Below are 19,631 nucleotides of genomic sequence, written 5' to 3'. Positions count from 1 at the left end.
GGGCCGGCAGTTGGCCGGGCCGGGGGGCTCGGGAGCCGGCCGTCGGCGGTACCGGGCCGGGGGCTCGGCAGTCGGCGGTGCCGGGCTGGGGGCTCGGGGGCCGGCGGTGCCAGGCCGGGGGCTCGGGGGTCGGCAGGGCTGCGCCGGGGGTGCTCGGCCGGGGGCCGGCAGTGCTGGGCGGGCCGTAGGTGCTCGGCCGGGGACCGGGCCGGGGACCAGCAGTGCTGGGCGGGCCGACCCAGGCTGGAGACGCCAGGGGGGGGCCAGACTGGGCCGCGCCTCCTCCCCCCACAGTCCCCTTACCTGCTTCAGGCTTCCCGCGAATCAAATATTCGTGGGAAGCAGGGGAGGGGGCGGAGTTGGGGCGGGGACTTTGGGGAAGGGGCGGAGTTGGGGCGTGGGCGGGGCTGGCGGGGCCGGGGCCCAGTGGAGTGTCCTCCTTTTGGAGGCTCAAAATATGGTAACCCTACTATTTGTTCCCCATGTAGATACTTACAGTCTATAACCAAGTCACTTCTTAATCTTCTTTTTGTTAAGCTAAATAGATTGAGGTCCTTGAGTCGATCATTATAAGGCATGTTTTATAATCCTTTAATCAGTCTTGCGACTCTTCTCTGAACACTCTCCAATTTATCAATATCCTTCTTAAATTGTGCACCCCAGAACTGGACACAGTATTCCAGCAGTGGTTGCACCAGTGCCAAATACAGAGATAAAATAACCTCTCTACTCCTGCTTGAGATTCCCCTATTTAGGCATCTGGTCACCCTATTTCTGTATGCATTTCCCCAGGTTTTTTTGTAAAAATCAAAACTGAACTGCCCCAGAAATTCTGTCATGTGGAATCATCGTGAAACTCGCATGGCTCCAACCCTGCCGATGAACGTTTAGATCCACTGCACAGACTTCTGCCACTTGAGCTAATGGAGTAAGTGATGGCAGAGGCAGTAGGTTGTCATCCTATATGTGATAGATCAGCTCTATAGGGGGATGCTCCACTTTTTTTGCCATTGGGTTTCACAGATATCTGCTGACAGAAGAGGAACTGTGAAACTCAGGAATCCTGGGTCTATTCCAGGCTTCTGAATGGAGTGGTCTCTAGTAGTCAAAGACCCTTCTTCCCCATCCCCTCCAGTCTGTGTCTATCCTATTGCTGTCTAACCCGCCCCAGCTCCTCATCTGATTTCAGCTGCCCCCCACTACCACTCTGGATTCCTTATCCCAGTTTCCTGGTCCTGTCTCAGGGTATGTCTACACTACGAAATTAGGTCGAATTTATGGAAGTCGGTTTTATAGAAATCGGTTGTATACAGCTGATTGTGTGTGTCCCCACGTAAAATGCTCTAAGTGCATTAAGTCGGCAGACCGCGTCCACAGTACCGAGGCTAGCGTCGACTTACGGAGCGTTGCACTGTGGGTAGCTATCCCACAGTTCCCGCAGTCTCCGCCGCCCATTGGAATTCTGGGTTGAGATCCCATTGCCTGAATGATGCAAAACAATGTCGCGGGGGGTTCTGGGTACATCTTGTCAGGCCCCTCCCCCTCCGTCAAAGCAACGGCAGACAATCGATTCACGTCTTTTTACCTGGGTTACCTGTGCAGACAACATACCACGCCAACCATGGAGCCTGCTCAGCTCAGCTCACCGTCAGCATATGTCCTCTGGGTGCCGGCAGACGTGGTACTGCATTGCTACACAGCAGCAGCTAACTAATTGCCTTTTGGCAGTAGACAGTGCAGTATGACTGGTAGCCTTCATCGGCAATCTGGGTGCTGGCAGACGTGGGGCTGCATTGCTACACAGCAGCAGCCCCTTGCCTTTTGGCAGTAGATGGTGTATTAAGACTGATATCCATCGTCGTCATATTGCAGTTCAATCATGGGCACCTGGGCAGATATGCTCAGTCCTATCGAACCATCTTGACGATGATGGCGATCAGTCTTAGTACACTATTTTCTGCCAAGCACCCAGTATTTTCTACCAAGCACCCAGAAGATGCCGAGGGCTATCAGTCATGCTGCACCGTCGGCTGCCAGCTTAAGATGTAAAAAATAGATTTGTTCTGTATTCATTTGCTTCCCCCTCCCTCCATGAAATCAGCGGCCTGCTAAACTCAGGGTTTTGAGTTCAATCTTTGGGGGGGGGCCATTCTGTGTGACAGTTGTTTGTGTTTCTCCCTGATGCACAGCCACCTTTGTTGATTTTAATTCCCTGTACCTGTTCGCCATGTCGTCACTTGCGCCACCCTCCCTCCTTCCGTCCATCAGATACTAGTTTCACGTCTTTTTTCAGACCAGATGCCATAGCACTGGGATCATGGAGCCCGCTCAGATCACCGCGGCAATTATGAGCACTATGAACACCACGCGCATTGTCCTGGAGTATATGCAGAGCCAGGACATGCCAAAGCAAACCAGGACCAGACGAGGAGGCGATTGCAGCGCGGCGACGAGAGTGATGAGGAAATTAACATGGACAAAGACCTCTCACAAGGCACAGGCCCCAGCAATGTGCAAATCATGGTGTTATGGGGGCAGGTTCATGCCGTGGAACGCCGATTCTGGGCCCGGGAAACAAGCACAGACTGGTGGGACCGCATCGTGTTGCAGGTGTGGGACGATTCCCAGTGGCTGCAAAACTTTCGCATGCGCGAGGGCACTTTCATGGAACTTTGTGACTTGCTTTCCCCTGCCCTGAAGCGCCAGAATACCAGGATCAGAGCAGCCCTCACAGTTGAGAAGAGAGTGGCGATAGCCCTGTGAAAAGAAGAACAGGAGGACTTGTGGCACCTTAGAGACTAACAAATTTATTAGAGCATAAGCTTTCGTGGACTACAGCCCACTTCTTCGGATGCATATAGAACGGAACATATATTGAGGAGATATATATACACACATACAGAGAGCATAAACAGGTGGGAGTTGTCTTACCACCTCTGAGAGGCCAATTAATTAAGAGAAAAAAAACTTTTGAAGTGATAATCAAGCTAGCCCAGTACAGACAGACAGTTAGATAACAAGTGTGAGAATACTTACAAGGGGAGATAGATTCAATGTTTGTAATGGCTCAGCCATTCCCAGTCCTTATTCAAACCGGATTTGATTGTGTCTAGTTTGCATATCAATTCTAGCTCAGCAGTTTCTCGTTGGAGTCTGTTTTTGAAGTTTTTCTGTTGTAATATAGCCACCCGCAGGTCTGTCACTGAATGACCAGACAGGTTAAAGTGTTCTCCCACTGGTTTTTGAGTATTTTGATTCCTGATGTCAGATTTGTGTCCATTAATTCTTTTGCGTAGAGACTGTCCGGTTTGGCCAATGTACATGGCAGAGGGGCATTGCTGGCACATGATGGCATATATCACATTGGTAGATGTGCAGGTGAACGAGCCCCTGATGGTATGGCTGATGTGATTAGGTCCTATGATGATGTCACTGGAATAGATATGTGGACAGAGTTGACATCGGGGTTTGTTACAAGGATAGGTTCCTGGGTTAGTGGTTTTGTTCAGTGATGTGTGGTTGCTGGTGAGTATTTGCTTTAGGTTGGGGGGTTGTCTGTAAGCGAGGACAGGTCTGTCTCCCAAGATCTGTGAGAGTAAAGGATCATCTTTCAGGATAGGTTGTAGATCTCTGATGATGCGCTGGAGAGGTTTTAGTTGGGGGCTGAAGGTGACAGCTAGTGGTGTTCTGTTATTTTCTTTGTTGGGCCTGTCTTGTAGGAGGTGACTTCTGGGTACTCGTCTGGCTCTGTCAATCTGTTTTTTCACTTCAGCAGGTGGGTATTGTAGTTTTAAGAATGCTTGATAGAGATCTTGTAGGTGCTTGTCTCTATCCGAGGGATTGGAGCAAATGCGGTTATATCTTAGAGCTTGGCTGTAGACAATGGATCGTGTGGTGTGATAGCCCTGTGGAAGCTTGCAACGCCAGACAGCTACCGGTCAGTCGGGAATCAATTTGGAGTGGGCAAATCTACTGTGGGGGCTGCTGTGATCCAAGTTGCCAGGGCAATCAAAGACCTGCTGATATCAAGGGTAGTGACTCTGGGACACGTGCAGGCCATAGTGGATGGCTTTGCTGCAATGGGATTCCCAAACTGTGGTGGGGCGATAGACGGAACCCATATCCCTATCTTGTCACCGGAGCACCAAGCCACCGAGTACATAAACCGCAAGGGGTACTTTTCAATGCTGCTGCAAGCCCTGGTGGATCACAAGGGACTTTTCACCAACATCAACGTGGGATGGCCGGGAAAGGTACATGATGCTCGCATCTTCAGGCACTCTGGTCTGTTTCGAAAGCTGGAGGAAGGGACTTTCTTCCCGGACCAGAAAGTAACCGTTGGGGATGTTGAAATGCCTATCATGATCCTTGGGGACCCAGCCTACCCCTTAATGCCATGGCTCATGAAGCCGTACACAGGCAGTCTGGACAGTAGTCAGGACCTGTTCAACTACAGGCTGAGCAAGTGCCAAATGGTGGTGAAATGTGCATTTGGATGTTTAAAAGCGCGCTGGCGCAGCTTACTGATTCGCTCAGACCTCAGCGAAAAGAATATCCCCATTGTTATTGCTGCTTGCTGTGCGCTCCACAATATCTGTGAGAGTAACGGGGAGACATTTATGGTGGGGTGGGAGGTTGAGGCAAATCGCCTGGCCGCTGATTACGTGCAGCCAGACACCAGGGCGGTTAGAAGAGCACAGCCGGGCGCGGTGCACATCAGAGAAGCTTTGAAAACGAGTTTTGTGACTGGCCAGGCTACTGTGTGAAACTTCTGTTTGTTTCTCCTTGATGAACCCTCCGCCCCCCGCCACCCGGTTCACTCTACTTCCCTGTAAACCAACCACTCCCCCTTCTCTCCCCCCCTCGAGCACCGCTTGCAGAGGCAATAAATTCATTGTTACTTCACATTCATGCATTCTTTATTAATTCATCTCACAACTAGGGGGATAATTGCCAAGGTAGCCCGTGATGGGTGGGGGAGGAGGGAAGGAAAAGGACACACTGCAGTTTAAAACTTTAACTCTTATTGAAGGCCAGCCTTCTGATGCTCAGGCAATCATCTGGGGTGGAGTGACTGGGTGGCCGGAGGCCCCCCCACCGTGTTCTTGGGCGTCTGGGTGAGGAGGCTATGGAACTTGCGGAGGAGGGCTGTTGGTTACACTGGGGCTGTAGCGGCATTCTCTGCTACTGCTGCCTTTCCTGCAGCTCAACCATACGCTGGAGCATATCAGTTTGATGCTCCAGCGGCCGGAGCATCGACTCTTGCCTTCTGTCTGCAAGCTGACGCCACCTATCCTCTTCAGCCCGCCACTTGCTCTGTTCAGCCTGCGATTCAGCCCGCCACCTCTCCTCTGGTTCATATTGTGCTTTTCTGTAGTCTGACATTGACTGCCTCCACGCATTCTGCTGTGCTCTGTCAGCTGGGAGGACATCTGGAGCTCCAAGAACATATCATCCCAAGTCCACCGTTTTCTTCTTCTAATCTTCACTAGCCTCTGTGAAGGAGAAACATTTGCAACTGGTGGAGGAGAAGGGAGAGGTGGTTAAAAAAGACATTTTAGAGAACAATGGGTACACTCTTTCACGTTAAATTTTGCTATTCACATTACACAGCACATGTGCTTTCGTTACAAGGTCGCATTTTTCCTCTTATATTGAGGGCCTGCCAGTTTGGTGTGAGAGATCACTCACGCAGTGCCAGGCAACAGATTTTGGCTTGCAGGCAGCCATGGTAAGCCACAGTCTTTTGGCTTTTTTAACCTTCTTAACATGTGGGAATGGTTTCTAACAGTAGTGCCCTCATTCCCCATACCAAGCACCGTTGGGTTGGCCATTTAAAATGGGTTTGCAATGTAAAAGGAGGGGCTGCGGTTTCCGGGTTAACATGCAGCACAAACCCAACTAACCCCCCTTCCCCTCACACACACCCAATTCTCGGGGATGATCACTTCACCCCTCCTCCCCACCGCGTGGCTAACAGCGGGGAACATTTCTGTTCAGCAGAGCAGGAACGGGCACCTCTGAATGTCCCCTTAATAAAATCACCCCATTTCAACCAGGTGACCGTGAATGATATCACTCTCCTGAGGATAACAAAGAGCGATAAGGAATGGATGTTGTCTGCATGCCAGCAAACACTGGGACCATACGCTGCCATGCTTTATTATGCAATGATTCCAGACTACGTGCTACTGGCCTGGCGTGGTAAAGTGTCCTACCATGGCAGACGGGATAAGGCAGCCCTCCCCAGAAACCTTTTGCAACGGCTTTGGGAGTACATGAAGGAGAGCTTTCTGGAGATGTCCCTGGAGGATTTCTGCTCCATCCCCATACACGTTAACAGACTTTTCCAGTAGCTGTACTGGCCGCAATTGCCAGGGCAAATTAATCATTAATCATTAAACACGCTTGCTTTTAAACCATGTATAATATTTACAAAGGTACACTCACCAGAGGTCCCCTGTGTGCCCTCAGGGTCTGGGAGCATGCCTTGGGTGAGTTCAGGGGTTACTGGTTCCAGGTCCAGGGTGATAAACATATCCTGGCTGTTGGGGAAACCGGTTTCTCCGCTTCCTTGCTGCTGTGAGCTATCTACATTATCTTCATCCTCATCTTCCTTGTACCCCGAACCCACTTCCCTGTGTGTTTCTCCATTGAAAGAGTCAAAGCACACGGTTGGGGTAGTGGTGGCTGCACCCGCTAGCATGGCATGCAGCTCCATGTAGAAGCGGCATGTTTGCGGCTCTGCCCCGGACCTTCCTTTTGCCTCTCTGGCTTTGTGGTAGGCTTGCCTTAGCTCCTTAATTTTCACGCGGCACTGCTGTGCGTCCCTGTTATGGCCTCTGTCCTTCATGGCCTTGGAGACCTTTTCTAATATTTTGCCATTTCGTTTACTGCTACAGAGTTCAGCTAGCACTGATTCATCTCCCCATATGGCGAGCGGATCCCGTACCTCCCGTTCGGTCCATGCTGGAGCTCTTTTGCGATCCTGGGACTCCATCACGGTTACCTGTGCTGATGAGGTCTGCGTGGTCACCTGAGCTCTCCATGCTGGGCAAACAGGAAATGAAATTCAAACATTCGAGGGGCTTTTCCTGGCTACCTGGTCATTGCATCTGAGTTGAGAGTGCTGTCCAGAGCGGTCACAATGAAGCACTGTGGGATAGCTCCCGGAGGCCAATAACGTCGAATTCCGTCCACACTACCCCAATTCCGACCCGCAAAGGCCGATTTTATTGCTAATCCCCTCGTCGGAGGTGGAGTAAAGAAACCGGTTTAAAGGGCCCTTTAAGTCGAAAAAAGGGACTTAGCCATGTGAATGTGTCCAGGCTTAATTCGAGTTAACGCTGCTAAATTCGACCTAAACTCGTAGTGTAGACCAGGCCTCACTCTCCTCTCTCCCCGCCCCCATCCCTCAGATGGGATGTTCATTCCAGACTGGCAAAATTATAAGACTTCCCAACATTTCAACACTTCCCATTCTAAATTTTCGGTTGCTTATCTATAGGCTACCTCTGCCTACAACAAAGCATATTCAGAACCTCTGATTAAAGGGATTATAAGTGTAGCAACCTCCATCATAGCTAGTCACCAAAGATTGAACCCGAGCCATCCAGACTTAAAAGCATGAGCTTCTACTACTTGAGTTCAAGATATAATTCCCTTAGCTGGTAGCTATACAGTTACCCTCTAAAAATCCACCAGAGGAGGGCACAAAACACATGTTGGACAGTGAATTACAAAAGTGCCAAATATTATTATTAGACCTTGTCATAACTATAAAGGGAAGGGTAACAGCTCTCCTGTGTACAGTGCCATAAAATCCCTCCTGGCCAGAGACTCCAAAATCCTTTTACCTGTAAAGGGTTAAGAAGCTTGGATAACCTGGCTGACACCTGACCCGAAGGACCAGTAAGGGGACAAGATACTTTCAAATCTGGCCGGGGGGGCAGGGGGGAAAGGCTTTTGTTTGTGCTCTTTGTTTTGGTTGTTGTTCGCTCTTGGGACTGAGAGGGACCAGACATCAATCCAGGTTCTCCACATCTTTCTAAACAAGTCCCTCCTATTTCAAACTTGTAAGTAAATAGCCAGGCAAGGTGTGTTAGTTTTCCTTTGTTTTCTCAACTTGTAAATGTACCTTTTACTAGAGTGTTTATCTTTGTTTGCTATACTTTGAACCTGAGGCTAGAGGGAGGTCCTCTGAGCTCTTTAGGTTTGATTACCCTGTAAAGTTATTTTCCATACTGATTTTACAGAGATGATTTTTACCTTTTTCTTTAATTAAAAGCCTTCTTTTTAAGAACCTGATTGATTTTTCCTTGTTTTTAGATCCAAGGGGGTTGGATCTGTATTCACCAGGAGTTGGTGAAGAGTTTCTCAAGGCTTCCCAGGGAAGGGAATCCACTTGGGAATGGTGGCAGCGGACCAGATCTAAGCTGGTAGTTAAGCTTAGAAGTTTTCATGCAGGCCCCCACATTTGTACCCTACAGTTCAGAGTGGGGAAGCAGCCTTGACAGACCTGCAATACTTTTCACAATGAACATCAGCGGGGGATAAACTGGGAGTTTACGAATATTTTGAAAACAATTTTAGAATAACATTCAGTGCTGTGATTTAAAAGGAAAGAAAACCTGTTAAAACTCATAACTTAGCAGTATTCAGTGTTTGAAAAAAAAAACTTCTAGGAGCTATGGGATACAAGTTAAGAATGTTGAAACAGGAAGATGTTATGCTTAGTTATCACCTGGGCAAGGCGGCGTGCTATGTAATACTTACAAGATTTCACTGTAATGTTTTACAATATATAGCAGCGCAATGCTGATTCCATTGATATTGGTGAGCAATTCATGCTGATTTTATTTCAGCCCACATCTTAGTTTTGAATACAAGATCACAATTTTCAGCTCAATTGGTCTGAACATGCAGAGCTTTAAAACTGCTATGCTCTAAACTGTATATTAACTACAATTTTATAAACCTGCATGTCAGAGAACTGTGTGCAGCTACTACTAGACAGTGGCACAAGGCAATTCAGTGTGAATCACAGAAATGTAGGACTGGAAGGGACATCAACAGGTCATCTAGTCAAATCCCTGCACTGAGGCAGGACTGAATAATAACAACACTAGACCATCCTTGACAGGTGTTTGTCTGACCTCTTAAAAAACTTGAATGACTGCTATTCCATAACCTCTCTAGGTAATTTGTCCAGTGCTTAACTACCTTTACAGTTAGGAAGTTTTTCCTAATGTCTTACCTAAATCTCCCTTGCTACAATTTAAGCCCATTGCTTCTTTTTCCTGCATGTCCTGAGTGGGATGGGGGTGGGTCCAGACAGTGAGATTGCGGGCGGGAGGTCGAGGAAGTCGGTGGGTGTGTGGGGATGGACCAGGGGAAACAGGGTGGAGGAACTGAGGGGGACTGGGAGAGTCGGGGAGGGAGGGGGCTGAGGGGGATGGGACAGGACTGGGATGGGGGAGTAGGGTAGGGGCTGAGGGGAGCATGGATGGGACAGGGTAGAGAGAGCTGTGTAGAGTGGGGTGGGGCAGAGGAGACAATGGGGCTGGGCTGGGGAGCGTCGGTGGGTTGGGGAGAGGGACAGGATCTGGAGGGGATGAGATAGAGGGGAGCAGGACTGGAATAGGGGGAAGTTGAGGGGGTTGGACAGCAGGAGGAGTGATGGGGGTGGGATGATGGGAGAGGCTGAAGAAGAGATTTGGGGTAAGGCAAGGCTGAGGGCAGTGGGTTGGGGGGAGCAGGGGGGACTGTGGGGGAGGCTGTTGGAACAGGGGCAGGGACTGAGGGCAGTGGGTTCGGGGCGGGAGGTACAGGGGGGACTGCGGGGGAGGCTGAGGGAACAGGGTCAGGGTGGGGGCTGAGGGCAGTGGGTCGGGTCTACACTGGCACCTCTCAGCATTGCTGTTCGGGGTGGCAGACCTGCGCCAGCGCTACCCTGATAATGGAAGAGTCCTCAGTGGAAATGCAGACTTCATGACACAGACCCTCCTCATCACTTCAAACCTGGCGCTGCTCTGGTCAGTCGCTAGGCTCTTGTCACTTTCAAACCCATGCAGGGTATCTGGCTCTTTTTCAGTTCTCAGATTAAGAAAAGCCTCTGCATTTTGTGAGGGCTTCAGCATTCACTTTCCTACTTGACAAACTGTCTGCCTGACACATTACTCCCAGGGCATTCATCTTTATTCATTATTGGCAGGTCCATCAGATTAACGAGCAGCACAGGGGGAACATCACAATGGTGTCAAGGATTTTTAATTTTTCAAACCACTTTGGCCTCAACAGTGATAACAGCAAATCTGGACAGAGCAGATGGGTGTCAGGATGGGTTTGGGTATTTATTTATTTATTTTTTTAAGTGAAAATGTTTGGGTCTGAGCAAAGGCTGCAGACTTCCCTTTGGAAACCTCTGCTGATCTTTGCCCCAGGGGCTAATGACAGCCTGGAATCCGGGACAGATTTCCACATCCATGCAGGGTGAGATGATCGGGGGGAGGGGCGGGACTGTGTGGGAGGCAGAGGCAACAGGGTCAGGGGGGCTGAGGGCAGTGGATTGAGGGTGAGGGCACCGGGGGGATTGTGGGGGAGGCTGAGGGAACAGGGTCAGGGTGGGGGCTGAGGGCAGTGGGTCTGAGGGGAGCCCCCCCAGAGGGATCTGCCAGGGGGCCAGGTGAGCCCAGCAGTGCTTACCTGGAGCGGCTCCCAGGAAGCATCCAGCAGACAGGTCCCTCCCAGTCCCTCTGGCCCCTTCCTAGGGTCGGGTTGACGGGAGCGGGGCTGCCTGCTGCCAGAGTCTACAAGCCTCGCCCCAGCACGCAGCAGAGCGAGACCTCCTGCTAACTCTCTGTGTGCTCGGGGCAGGGGCAGGGCTGCGCTCTGCAGCTCCTGCCGGCCGGGCAGCGGGCCCCGTGGGCTGGTGCCACTGTGCCGGGAGCTCAGCTGCGCGCTGCCCCAGGGCCCAGGGAGGAAAGGTGAGTGGCGCCGGTGGCGCCGGCTTGCCGCGGTCCCCCTCATATAGGGTGACCAGACATCCCGACCAATGTAAGGTCGGGACGCGGGACAAGTCCCCTAAAATCGGGACTGTCCCGATAATATCGGGACATCTGGTCACCCTACCAGCCCCAGATCCTGTGGCTGGCGGAAGTGTTGATCTTCGGCTCTGGCGGGGAATGGGTTTTGTTGGTACCCTCCAGCAATAGAAATGGGGGGGGGGTGAATATACAGAGGGGTGAGCCCGTGAGGGTGAAGGTGAGCTGTATGGCTCCCTAGTATGTTTTGCGGCCATTTTATTAGTTTTAGTTCATGTTTTTAAATCATCACATAGATAGAAATTGGCTACTCAAGCCAACTGTTGTGAAGCACTACAGCTACATCCTTCTTGGTTTCTTCTTGTAATTTTGCACAGCTCTGTTAATGAGCTTCTCAAACGCAGTGACTTCATCTTCGGTGGTTTCTCGTGTCTCCGGTATTTCCAGTCCTTCATGACATGCTCATGATCAGGCAGAAGGTGACTTTTTTCAGAATATAAAATTCTGTTCAGTGAGGACAAAGAGCGCTCTACTGTAGCTGTTGTGATGGGGAGTAGCAAGAGATTAATCCCTACGTCTTTCATCCCAGGAAACATAGCACAAAGATTGGGTCGAACCACTAGTGATGATAATGAAGTTGTTGAAGTCAAATCTTCATTTGTTCTTCATATGATATTCCACTCTGTGTTCAAATTCTCTAGTCTATCCTGATCGCATAGCAGCCCTCACTCTGCTCAACTGTCAGTGTTTTATAAGTTTCAGAGGGGTAGCCATGTTTTATGACAGTCATCTGTAAAAGCTATGTAGAGGTTGAGTAGAATCCAGAAGTCACTGTTGTAGATTTGTAAGAATCAAGTATGTTTGCTTTTTCAGATGGCTTAACAAACACTTCTTTTCCTCTTCACTTAAGGAGTCAATATAAGTGCCTTAATTAGTCAACTTCTGAACCGAGTCTTTGCTTCTTTCAGTATGTTTTCAATGGATATCTCTCTGATTGATCCAAGTGTTGGTTTCTATTGCTGGACAAAGATCTACTACTGTTGTAGCAGATGCATTGTTTAATGACCCAAATGATTTCAGCAGTAGAGTTTCAAGAGACAGAATGGTGATAGTCTTCTCTGAACTTAGTAGAAAAAGTAGTCCACCAGCCTCACTACTTAGATCCGTCCCATATTGTTAGATACTTTCCAAAGCCAGTAATAATGGTTGCAGTAATTTTAAGACAACAATCAGGGATCGCTCCTGAAAAAGCCAGCGGGTTTTGCCAGGTTGGACTAATTTGAACTTCCCAGTGTATCTTCTTTTTTTTCCAAGATGTTCAGTCCCTTAAGACTCTTGCTGGAAAAAAAGTAAAAAGATGTTAAATTTATGGTTTTTTTAATGTCTTTTGAAGATTCTGCAGCTCATACTAGTGCTAGTTGGAGTAGATGGCTTCTGCGGTGTGTATAGGAGAGATTAAGGTTACACTTTTCTCTGAGCAAAGCTTGTACTCCACTATGTCTTCTAGAGAAGTTTTCAGCTCCATCAAATGCACAAGCAGCCATCTGTTTGGGGTCCAGTTTACAAGCATTTAACTCTTCTGTGATGTGAGTTTTCACAGATGCAGCCAATATGTCTTCTAATACCTGAACATCTAGAAATGCATCATCTGGCCTGCCCCTGACATCAAGATAATGTACACAGTGACTTAATACTTGATGCCCATTTGCATCGGTGCATTTAACAGCCCATGTAGGCACATTTTTTTTAATGTGATGAGAGAGTTCTTCACTTTTTCAACTGCTGAGTCCTTTACTGTTGCACTGCATGCTTCTAATCAGTCAGCTAAGTTTCTTGCAGAAAGATAGCGAGCATTTGTTGGTTTTGTTGGGAACCAATGTTGAACTTCAGGATTAACAAGTGACAATGGACTTAACACTGGCCTCTAGCTTGTAGTGTATGGTATCTCTTGCTTAAATAGAAAGTATGATGCAACAGCTATGTTTGTTCGCATAAACTGTGTTGTGTCTTCGGCATTCTTAATAGTCTCATTAAGTACTTCTAAAATTGGCTTTGACAGTGACTGTCTTATAAGGCTTTCTGCATGTAAATGCAGTTCAGAGGCTTGTTTTGCAGCCTTTTAATGTAGGCTGTCATCATTGGCTTTGCTGATTGGTCTGACAAATCAAGTTCCTCCAGTTTTACTATATAAATCTATAGTATGCCCACATCTTGAATACTGCGTGCAGTTCTGGTCATCCCAACTGAAATCAGATATATTGGAAATGAGAAAGGTACAGAAAAGGATATCTAAAATGATTAGGGGTATGGAACAGATGAGGGGATATTAAAAGGACTGGGACTTTTCAGCTTGGAAAAGAGAAGATTAGAGGGAATATGACTGAGGTCTATAAAATCTTGACTGGTGTGGAGAAACTTCCAAAGTATCCCTAAATGTATTGAGTATAGTTCTCCTCCATTTATAGTAGGACATCTCTATTGCATCTGAAACCTAAGTGATTTATGTTGCTCTTCTGAGTGGTCACTTAAGATTGCTGATTTCTCCATATTACATTTCAACTAAACACTTACTTACAAAATCAACACTTAAAAGTAAAATAGTAGTTTTGAAATAAATGAATAGAGTACAGTTTGTGATTATGGCTTTATATAGTTTGCGATGTCCCAGAAGCAGACCAGTAACCATACTGTAACTCAGAGTGTCCCTCTTGCTCCTGGGGGGACGTAATCTGCACCACCCCTACCTTGTAAAGATTATTTCTCCCTCTGCACCAGTTCAGCTGGTATGACGGCATTTTGGATACGAGAGAGGGAAGGCAGAATCCAGGCCTTGCCCACTCCCCAGCCTGGCACATTCATCTGGATGGTTTGGGGAGTAACAGCCTTCTAGAGAGTGCTCTCCCTCAATTGCTGTCACTTGTGTCACAGGTAGACTGCACAGGGGAGTATGGGCAGTGGTGCTGGAACATTTTTAATAATGGGGGTGCTGAAAGCCAGCCCCTTACCTGTGGGATAGGGGCAGGGTCGTGGTTCACCTCCTTCCTACCCCACTCTGGCCCCTTTGCTGGGGCTAGCTCAGGGAACACATATTTGCTTGGGTCCCACAGAGGGGTAGGAGGAGAAAGGCCCCTTTCAGTATGCCTCACAGGAGCTGAAATGCAGCCTACGATCAGCCTGGCATAGAGACATTCTGATCACACCCCCATTTCTCCAGCCGTGCACCTTTCTTCTTTTACTCAAGCAGCAGAAAGGGCGAATAGCACAGAATCCCCTCTGTTCAACACTACTGGGGAATCGAATCACCCTTACTGCAGTTACCCTCCCTTAACTGCACCACAATTGAGGATTCATAGATTAATAGTTTTTTAAGGCCAGAAGGGATCACCTAGTCTGACCTCCTGCATAATAGAGACCATAGATTTTACCCAGTGAGTGATAACTGCATCTAGCCCAACAACTTGAGCTAGGTGGATCTGGCCAAGTGACTTACCGCATAGGTGCCAAGATGTACAGCCAGAGAAAGAGAAGCATGGGAATGTACATACATACACGGCTAGATTTGACTTTGAGGCAGTCAAGTAAGGGGAAATGTGTAGCTGCACTGCATTAGGGTATCACTGGGAGGCATTCAGGTCCTGGGAGTCAGAATGCCTCCTCAAGCTTTCGAACATCCAGGGGTAGTGAGAATTCTGCTGCTTATGAGGAGTGCTCCTCTCATTTTGCTTTACACTTTCCATCATAATCATATAATAATATCACTGTGAATAATATGGGGTGCAGTGTCATATGCGGGATAGTGTTTCTGTGGAAGAGACAGCCCAGTCTGCACTAGCAGTGAGGTTTCCCTACTGAGATCTGAAATCACTGAGAGCTGAGTGGAACCTCAAGAGACTGATTCTCAGAGGTCACAGTGGCAGGTGGCTGCAGAAGATGATGGTGCAGGGCCATCAGCAACAGAGCAGTGGAATGAATGGTGGCATGTCAAACAGCAGCAGCCAGAGCGAGCGAGTGGCCAGAGTGAGTGGTGAGTGGCTGGAGGAACAAGCAAGGTGCCTTTTCCTCTCCACCGTCCAGGGTGGGAGGTGAACTCACATGAAAACACCTCTGAACTCTGGGTCTCAAGGACAACAACTATGAGTGGGATGTGGTGGAGGGAGAAGTGAGGGGGCACGTTAAAGGGACATTTGTTTCTTGGACTATGTTTTAGTGACTTTGCTCCAGAATGTTAGATTTGTGACTGGGAAATTGATATAAATATACATTTCCTAGGAGGCCAAGATTTTTAAAATACATTATTTTCAAAGGTCATTCTCTCACATTGTTGCTGTCTTGAGAGATTGTTATCTTGGGGAGTTTCTGTACTAAACATTTTTATTATTGTAATTAATTTTACATAAGAAGATAAGAATGGCCATACTGGGTCAGACCAATGGTCCATCTAGCCCAGTATCCTGTCTTCCAACAGTGGATAATACCAGATGCTTCAAAGGGAATGAACAAAATAGGGTAATTATCGAGTGTTCCATCCCATGTCATCCACTCCCAGCTTCTGGCGAACAGAGACTAGGGACACTCAGATCATGGTGTTGTATCCTTGCTCATCCTAGCTAATAGCCATTGATGGACCTATCCTCCATGAACTCTTCTAGTTCTTTTTTGAACCCTGTAATAGTTTTAGCCTTCATAACATCCCCTGGCAAAAAAATCCACAGGTTGACTGTGCGTTGTGTGAAGAAGTACGTTCTTTGGTTTGTTTTAAACCTGCTGTCTATTAATTACATTGGGTAACTTCTAGTTCTTGTGCTATGTTCATTATTCAAAATTATTGAGAATCATTACATTGGATTTGATACAAAAATATTTAAAATTTAATTTATGAACCACTTTGTTACATTTTTTTACTTTCAGGTGTTTGAAAAACCTTCAACAAAACTTGTAATTTTTAAGCCATTTTATCACTTTTCATTTGATATTGCTTTTATTTTTTCCCTTTATTTATAATAGAGTTGAAATGAACATGGCCCTTTACGTTTATTTTCTAATTTATGCACAGGCCCCATTCATGATATTAGTACATCTCTGGAAAGTGTTTGCTTAGTGAACTGCTGCTTCAGAGCCAGCAGAGGGAGATCAAACATTGTTTATTGTTGGTGATGCAGTAATGCTTGCTGGGTTTATTTACCTGTTTTTCAAAGGCAAGGTGGTGAGAAGGTATTAAAAAAAGATCTGGAAGTCATCTTCCATCATATTGTAGCAAAGTATATTTTAGGCAAAACTGGTGGTCGGAGGAGTCAAAATTGCAGAACTGGAAGTATCCTCATAAAGTATAAAATCTGATGGTGTTTTTAATGAACAGCTAGCATGATGACAGCACAAATACGAAATTCTCACTTTTATCATATGATAGTTTTATTTTCGAATGCTTGCAGTTTTGTTATAAGGATGTGATGCTGTAAGGACTAGAGAATACTACTCTACAAGTGTGTATTATTGACCTTAAAACTATTACAGTAAGGTGCCTTTTACTATGTGTTATTAACCCTTTCAATTCTGGGCTATTGTGCCTTGAATTTAAACTACAGATTTTTAATTAACTCAGTACAGTTCTGATTTTCCAAGACATACATATTGACAACCATTGTGATTTTTGTTTTGTTTTAAATAAATAAAGGAAAATATATCAAAATCCTCCAATTGTTGAATGATTGTTTTTGTAACTTCTTATACTACCAGAGGTATGCTTCTACAAAAAGTCATCTGCTGCGGATTTGTGACCAATTAAAATCCTACGATTGGCCATCTCTCCTAAGTCCATTGAATCCAGGACAGAAATTAGGGGCCTGAAATCAGGGTTATAACAATGTTCATATATCCTTATCTACATTCCATGTGGAGCCAGTAATCTTCTCTGTACTCTTTGCCAATTAATTGTTTTCATATAACAGGTTATAAACATTAACAATGGTGAAACTTCTTTATAAAGACTTCCCTAAACAAAATTAAAAATGTAACCTATGTGACTCCTTGGCACTGTTGAAAGGAGATTCACTGTGTGTCTTTGATTATGGCAAGCCTGTTTTTTCTTTCATAAGATTTATCATACAGAGCTTTCAAACCATCAAATCAGCTGTTGCACTTCTGAAGTAATCCATTCTGTGCATTCTATGTAGCAGACAGTTTGCTCACTGAAGGCCATATTCTACCTACCTTACACTGACTGAATAATATTTTATTCTGTGAATAGTCCCATCAACTTTAATGAAACTACTCATGGAGTAAAGAATTATTTTATGTAATTAAGATGACAGAATCGTCTCCTAAGATACAGAACTATACAGTGGTTCAGTTCTGTGCATTATACAAAAAAAAGGTAGAACAATAAACAGCAACTGTGATGCTGTATGATTGGAATATGGCCATTTATATCATTAATATTGTCACTGCTAGACAATTGCAACAAACCTTGTACAAAGTATGTCATGTAAGGAAACAATGGAAAAGTTGCAAACTATCAAAGATGATTATCCTGTTCATATGCATGTATCTTCTAAAGTTATGAATATTGACTATACAGCAGTATTTCAAATGTGTTTGCTCGTGGAGTAACATCCACAAGGTAGTTTACATCCAGTCTAGCCAGCACACTGTGAATGGCCCATTCAAGCTGATGGCCTATTGAAGAACACAATGGGCCATAGATGAAGCTTGTCCGCTCCCGGTTAGCCTTCCTATGGACATTTTAGCCAGAATATGAGAAATGGATGCTCCTATGAGTTATCAAAACATGCAAGGGCATGTGACTAGCTCATGTGACCTTGGACTCCATCTTCTGCCTATAATTTTCCATAAACTAAGACTGAGAGAGTCCCTTCCACATGGGAAAAGGTATAAAGGACCCTGGAAGCATCCCCATTTTGCCTCTTTCTTGTTTTGATCTCTGTATATGATTTCCTTAACCATTTTAACTCTCTCCTTATTCTTTTCTTTTATAAATAAACCTTTAGATATTAGAGACTAAAGGATTAGCAACAGCGTGATTATTGGGTAAGATCTGAATTATATCTTGACCTGGCGGTGGCTGATCTCTTGGGATTAGAAGGACCTTATATTTGATGTTACCAGTGTTACTGGCTTGGTATATTTTATGGAAGAATAACCACCAGTTTGGAGTGTGACTGCCCTATTTCTCAGCAGTTTGTCCTGAATTTGGCATCCTCAGCTCTGAGGCACAGTGACAGCAACATAAAGCCCTGCTCCTGCAGCCCTTAGACATCTGAATGAGGGTTGCAGGAATAGAACCCAAAATCATCCATGGACTACTCTTTCCAAAATTGGATATTTGAAACTTATGTTTGGTATTATGATCATTGTCTTGTCCTAGGATGATCAAAATTAACTACCTCTCTTTCTCCTTAAACTTCTCCATATTCTTGCTCGTTACTGCTCCCTATGGATGAAATCCTGGCCCATTAAAGTCAATGGAAGTTTTGCCATTGACTTCATTGGAGAAAGGATTTCACCCTTTGTCTTCTCCCCTCACTTTTGGCTTTGCCTTTTTGCATGTCAACCTCTACATGTTGAAGACTGCTGGGCTTACTCCCTCAGATGCACTTTAGTAGTCAATTTCTTTTGCAATATTTTCTGCAGGTGATCTAATCACTGATGTCTCCATACTCCCTATTGTCATTTGAAGTTAATATCATGGGTTTTTTGTTTGTTTTTTTCAGTTTTGTTTTGTCTAGTGTGTAAGCTCCTCAAGGCAGTGGCCTAGGTACTCTCTATAAATAATAACAGTTTGAAAGAGGACTTTTGATTGACATCACCGGGACTGTTAGAAAGGATGTTCCTCAAGGACTTGAGAGGGTCCTGTGGCACCTTTAAGACTAACAGAAGTATTGGGAGCATAAGCTTTCGTGGATAAGAACCTCACTTCTTCCTTGTATTGTATTCTGTCTATGGTATTTAATGAACTATGTGTTGACAGTCATACTCCTGTGAGATTGCAGAATAGACATGTTCACAAACTGTTTCCTCACCTTTGTTAAATTCACTGGGCCAAATTCATCCCTAGTGCAATTCCACTAAAGCCAGTGGGGTTACATCAAAGATGAATTTGTTCTTGAGTCTATTCATCCCTGCTAAAAGAACAGGAGTACTTGTGGCACCTTAGAGACTAACAAATTTATTAGAGCATAAGCTTTCGTGGACTACAGCCCACTTTAGTCTCTAAGGTGCCACAAGTACTCCTATTCTTTTTGTGGATACAGACTAACACGGCTGCTACTCTGAAACCTGTTCATCCCTGCTGTAGTTCTACTGCAATGAAATTACACCAGGAATGAACTTGGCCCTGTCTCACTCCCCATCCATGAAAAAAAAAATTAAAAACACCATAAAAGGGGGACTTAGTACTTGCTTATCAAGCGTTAATGTCACGATTAGATGCACTGTCTTCAAGCTTACCCAGTGGTTGGCCAAGACCAATGCGCAGATGGAGAACCACTAGTCAAATCTGAACCCAAGCATGATTGAGGTTGTGTCAGTGGACAAAGGAAGACATTTTGAGGCGTCTGCAGCTACAGTGTAGTC

This window comes from Chrysemys picta, chromosome 1 (genome assembly GCF_011386835.1).
Source record: "Chrysemys picta bellii isolate R12L10 chromosome 1, ASM1138683v2, whole genome shotgun sequence".
NCBI classification, from domain to species: Eukaryota; Metazoa; Chordata; order Testudines; family Emydidae; genus Chrysemys; species Chrysemys picta.
Note: the sequence above shows the minus strand (reverse complement) of the source record.